The following is a 6,214-nucleotide window of genomic DNA, read 5'->3' on the forward strand; positions in this document are numbered from 1 at the left end:
GCTACAGGATGCAGTCAGGTCTGGAGTAAACCAAGGGCTATATATTTTCCTGGTTCTCATTTTTTTGAATGGGGCATGCTTATTTAAGATGGTGAGGAAGGCACTTTTAAAGAATAACCAGGCATGAGGTCAATATCCTTCCAGGATACCCCGTCCAGGTCGATTAGAAAGGCCTGCTCGCTGAAGTGTTTTAGGGAGCGTTTGACAGTGATGAGGGGTGGTCGTTTGACCGCATACCCATTATGGACGCAGGCAATGAGGCAGTGATCGCTGAGATCCTGATTGAAGACAGCAGAGGTGTATTTGGAGGGCAGGTTGGTTAGGATGATATCTATGAGGGTGCCTGTTTTTACAGATTTGGAGTTGTACCTGGTTGGTTCGTTGATAATTTGTGTGAGATTGAGAACATCAAGCTCAGATTGTAGGATGGAAAAGGTCTGTTGTGGCCCTCTCCTACTGTTACGTCAGCAGACGGATCAGCAGGGCTCCATGTGATGAACCAATCCAATTGGCAAAATAGGTATAGTGGCCAAAGAATTTGTCCGATGGGCCTCTTAAGCTAACAGTCCGATGTGCTCTAGACAGCTAGCGGGCAGCGGCAAGCAGGCCAGCGGGTGGGCATTCTGGGGACGTTGCGACGGAGGAGCCAGTTGAAAAAAAAAATTTACTTAGGAAAAAGACAGGTGCTGCTGACAATATTTCCATTGTTGTCGAGCCGAGACAGAGGACATGTCTCTGTATCTCATGTATCTGATACTGTCTGGTTGAAAGGATTATGGCATGTAATACTATTTTTGGGCAGACAGCATTAGATTCATGGAATACAAAAACTCAACAAAAAAAGAAACTTCCTTTTTTCAGGACCATATCTTTCAAAGACAATTTGTAAAAATGAAAATAACTTCACAGGTCTTCATTGTAAAGGGGTTAAACACTGTTTCCCATGCTTGTTCAATGAACCATAAACAATTAACGAACATGCACCTGTGGAACGGTCGTTAAGACACTAAGAGTTTACAGATGGTTGGCAATTAAGGTCACAGTTATAAAAACTTAGGACGCTAAAGAGGCCACAGGCCCCAGTCTGCAATGGCTCAGACTGGGGCATCCAAATCACAAAGTCCACCCCTGCCTGTGTTCAGGGACACAGTGGTAAGTAAAGGCTACATTAAAACATTACGTGATCCTCCTGCATTGATGATTGCCAACCACAACACATTTGCATTCATCAGAAGAGTTATAAACTGCAATTGTGTGTCTCTTTCTGCACGGTTAGTGTTTAAGGTGCTGGCCCTTAGCTTCTCGTCCTGCACACACTCAGACATGGTGTGGCAGACGGTGTGCTGGAAGCTGCTGGAGACCGTCCAGAGTGCTAGCTGGAGAGTGTGCTCACTGAGCTTGTGCAGGCTGTTAACATGTAAGGGAAAGGGATATAGCTAGAGGTTAGAAAAAAGTGTCAGTGTCTTTGTCCCATCTCTTTCTTTCGTATTGTAAGTATTATTTTTCCTCTTGGCCTGACAGGGCTCCAGGATCATGGGGAACCTGGTGTTGAAGAACAAAAAAGCCCAGTTTGTCGTCACCCATAAAATGCTCCTGGACCAATATAAGTATGAGGTGAGTTGGTGAACTGGGCAATCAGTCATTCATTCTGTACTATGAATCTAGTCATCCATCATGGTTGGAATTGAAAAAGGCTCTGTTTTAGCTGAAGTCTTCAAATTCATTCCCAGAATCATGTTTTGAGGGTTCTTCTGGGCTATCTGGCAGAGCACAGCGAGAGGCCACTACTTATACAGGTGAGTGTACAACAACGTATTTACTGTTGTGATGATTTATGTGTATTTATGACAATGTTGTTAACTGTGAGTGCGTGCGTGCGTGAGTGCGTGAGTCCAGGGGCTGCAGTCGCTGTGCTAGAGCTGGATAGGTAAGAGATAGTGGTATTATACTCAAACCCATAACCCTGTAATACCTCGTTATACACTACATTTATGAATAAAATGTCTGTGAGACTGAAGTTTTATATTTAATTCAATTCATTACGACTTAATTAATCTTCCCACGGGCAGTTACAAAGGCATGGTATAGTAGTGTTGTATTAACAAGGCTCTATGTTCCTGTCCTGTGTGTGTATGAACCAGTGATGATTCGCTCACCCCTTATAGATATATCAGCTGACCAGGAGACGAGCCGTGCTGTTTGGAGGGTAATATACAGTATGTACTGTAGGTCTCTCCATGGGTGGGAGATGGACATTTAAGCTTATCAACGCAATCTTTATTTTGCTGACTTGTTGAACGATTGATCAATTCACCCTTCCATCCCTCCCCAGCCTTCTTCTCCTCCTCTGAGGGTGGAGCTCAGTCTGAGAGCTGTTGAGGGACTGGTTAGGAAGAACACTTCTACACCCCGAGAGGTGAGAGGTCACACATGATTAAGATGGTAAATGTTTATATCCCCTTAGAGGTTCATCACGTAAGCAAAAGGGAATATGTTACATTATCTATGTTAATTTACATTAGCACAAATTGTCCACCGATATTCATGTAATAGCTTGCTGTATGAATGTTTATTTCCCTTCAGGCACACACATTTGTTCTTTGCTATTATAAAAGTAATTTGTGTAGAATGTCCTTTTCCCCAGTCATTCACCCCATCTCGTTACAGTGCTTATGCATATTTGGTGGCCTGACTGCATCCAGACTATGTCAAATTCCGAACACAATTCCCTCCCTGGCAGATATGAACTTAATGCGAGTACAATGTGACTTTTGTGCATCCAGACCTAATGCAGCTTGGAGTGATTGGAAGACAGAAGTCGCATTTAAGTGCTTGGTGTAACCGAGGCCATACAGCAGATGCACCATATCCATTACTTTGAGAGTTTGATTTAATATAACTGTTTGTGTTTGTATTGCAAGGCCACAAAACGTGACCACCTCGAAGCATGCCCCTGGTAGAGCCGGGGGCGCTGTTTACCAAGCCACCACCACGCGCCTTCAGCAGGCCGGAAAAGTGGGATTAATCTATTTGTCTTTGTTTGATCCATTTGTTTGTTTCAGTTTTCGTAGTTGAATACTTTGACCTAATTTTCAACAAAAATGCACTGAATTGGTAGAAAAGTGATACTAAACTTAATTACCATGCACAATTTTGACATAGTGGAAGAGAGACTATATATACAAAAGTATGTGGACACCCCTTTAAATGAGTGGATTCAGCTATTTCCTCCACAACCGTTGCTGACATAGACCAACATTGGCAGTATAATGGCCTTACTGAGGAGCTCAGGGACTTTCAACATCAAATTTCTCCCCTACTAGAGTTGCCCCGGTCAACTGTAAGTGCTGTTATTGTGAAGTGGAAACGTCTAGGAACATCAACGGTTCAGCTGCACAGTGGTAGGCCACACAAGCTCACAGAATGGGACCGGCGAGTGCTAAAGTGCGTAAAGAATTGTCTGCCCATGTTTACAACACTCAGTACCGAGTTCCAAACTGCCTCTGGAAGCAATGTCAGCACAAAAACTGTTTGTTGGGAGCTTCATGAAATGGGTTTCCGTGGCCGAGCATCCGCACACAAGCCTAAGATCACCATGCGCAATGTCAAAAGTTGGCTGGAGTGGTGTAAAGCTCACCGCTATTACACTCTGGAGCAATGGAAATGCATTCTCTGGAGTGATGAATCATTCTTTACCATCTGCCAGTCAAAAGGACAAATCTGTGTTTGGCGGTGTGGAAGAACTTGACTAACCTGCACAGAGCTCTGACCTCAAACCCATCAAACACCTTAGGTAAGAATTGAATGCCAACTGCGAGCCAAGCCTAATCGCCCGACCTCACTAATGCTCTTGTGGCTGAATGGAAGCAGGTCCTCGCAGAAATGCTCCAACATCTAGTGGAAAGCCTTCCCAGAAGAGTTGATGTCTATGATTTCTTAATGAGATGTTCGACGAGCAGGTGTCCACATACATTTGGTCATGTTGTATACATACTGAATTTATACTGTTTTTCATACTTAGATGGACAAAGATATGTGTTGCTTTTACACATATTTGTAAATAGGTTTTGTAAGATTCAGTTGATTGGTCAGTTCATTGGGTCCATTTTCTTTTGCAATATGATGACATTGGTTAAAAGAGTAAGAATTTTATATAATATAATTGTACAAAAACATTCTCAGTTGGTTGCATAAATAATGATGATTACTAAATGCTACATGAAATGGAAATATCAAAACCGAATAGAAACCTCTTTGTTAATATGTTTTGGCAATAATTAATTTAATGGTGAGGGATGGAATAATAAATGTATCTTTTGTCACGCTGGATGTTTGAAATAATAAGTAAGTATGATGATTTGAGACATGGTTCTTCAGTAGTGGAATAAAGACATTTAGCACTTAAGTGTTGTAAAGAAATACTTTTTGTAAATACTGTGGTTGTATGATTGTTAATAAAATTGTACATATAGCAATTTTAAATATTGTCTCATGTGTATAGGCTGCAAGTACATTGAAATTAAGTTGTTTTCAAGTTGTTGAAATAACAACCTGAAAAATAAATATTTTCAACTTTCAACCAAAACCAAACAGACTGGAAGTTGGGCACAATCATTTTTTCAACTACATTTTGCTTGGTGGGATATCTTGCAACTGTTCATCACATTCCAAATTATGGAGAGAGAATTTCATTTGGTTGCCAAAGAAGGCCAAATATGAAAGGTTACAACTGTGATGTGTTAAAGGTCCTGAACGGTCATTCTGAACAGTACTTTTTCTCTCATAGCAAACTACCAGGAAGTTTGGAAAGACAGGCTGAGTGGGCAGGAGGCTTATATTCATGAGGTTGCCTTGACTGACAGCTCTTCGAAACGCCTATGTCAAGAAACGTGTATGTAGGGCTGCAGGAAAATCCATCTCAAGCTAATTTGGTAATACAAAAATCAACTCGAACAACATTGAATGATCCTTCTGATGTGGTTCACAGCAGCACTGACAGATGTGTTGACGTGACAAATGTGTCTGAGTTTTGAATGACCCTCCCCCCTTTTGTTCCCTGCTGGCTGAAAACCGAGCTGGCCAGTAACTACAGTGCCTTGCGAAAGTATTCGGCCCCCTTGAACTTTGCGACCTTTTGCCACATTTCAGGCTTCAAACATAAAGATATAAAACTGTATTTTTGTGAAGAATCAACAACAAGTGGGACACAATCATAAAGTGGAATGACATTTGTTGGATATTTCAAACTTTTTTAACAAATCAAAAACTGAAAAATTGGGCGTGCAAAATTATTCAGCCCCTTTACTTTCAGTGCAGCAAACTCTCTTCAGAAGTTCAGTGAGGATCTCTGAATGATCCAATGTTGACCTAAATGACTAATGATGATAAATACAATCCACCTGTGTGTAATCAAGTCTCCGTATAAATGCACCTGCACTGTGATAGTCTCAGAGGTTCGTTAAAAGCACAGAGAGCATCATGAAGAACAAGGAACACACCAGGCAGGTCCGAGATACTGTTGTGACGAAGTTTAAAGCCGGATTTGGATACAAAAAGATTTCCCAAGCTTTAAACATCCCAAGGAGTACTGTGCAAGCGATAATATTGAAATGGAAGGAGTATCAGACCACTGCAAATCTACCAAGACAGCCACGAGTCTCTTTGAATACATCTCTACTAACTTTGCATACCTAGACTGTGCAATATTTTCCCATTATTCCTTGCAGAATTGGTCAAGCTCAGTCAAATTTCATGGTGACTGATCATGAACTGCACTCTTCAAGTCATTCCACGGATTCTCTATGGAATTTAGGTCGGGGCTCTGACTAGGCCACTCAAGGACATTCACCTTCATGTCCTTCAGCCATGTTACGGTTGCTGTGACGGTGTGCTTTGGGTCATTGTTATGTTGAAATGTGAACCATCTTCCCTGGCAGAGGGTTGCAGGTTCTCATCAAGAATCTGTCAGTAACTGGCACTGTCCATGTTCCCTTCTATCCTGACAAGTGCTCCCGTCCCCCCTGAAGATGAACACCCCCACACTACAGTGCTCTTCTGTAGGCATGGTGTTCTTTGGGTCGAAAGATGTATTGCGTTCAATACAAACATATCGTTTTGAGTTCAGGTCCAAAAAGTTACATTTTACTCTCATCTAACCGCAGCACCTTTTGCCACTTGGCCTCAGAATCTTCTATGTGCTTTTTGGCAAAGCTCA

The 6,214-nt window shown here is 41.9% G+C and overlaps 1 long non-coding RNA gene across 4 annotated transcripts; it reads left to right on the forward strand.

Annotated features, from left to right (window-relative positions):
• Positions 1 to 1,063: 1,063 nt before the first annotated feature.
• On the forward strand, positions 1,064 to 4,475 carry LOC118386492 (uncharacterized). 4 transcript variants are annotated; one of them, XR_004826232.2, is made up of 8 exons: positions 1,064 to 1,152; positions 1,277 to 1,417; positions 1,522 to 1,614; positions 1,731 to 1,796; positions 1,897 to 1,927; positions 2,166 to 2,216; positions 2,333 to 2,442; positions 2,668 to 4,475. It is a non-coding gene; the product is annotated as an uncharacterized LOC118386492 (long non-coding RNA). The 4 variants fall into 4 exon arrangements; XR_004826230.2 differs by having other exon boundaries at positions 2,333 to 2,416; XR_004826233.2 differs by having other exon boundaries at positions 2,333 to 2,416; positions 2,741 to 4,475.
• The last annotated feature ends 1,739 nt before the right edge of the window (positions 4,476 to 6,214 follow it).

This window comes from Oncorhynchus keta, chromosome 7 (genome assembly GCF_023373465.1).
Source record: "Oncorhynchus keta strain PuntledgeMale-10-30-2019 chromosome 7, Oket_V2, whole genome shotgun sequence".
Taxonomy (NCBI): Eukaryota; Metazoa; Chordata; class Actinopteri; order Salmoniformes; family Salmonidae; genus Oncorhynchus; species Oncorhynchus keta.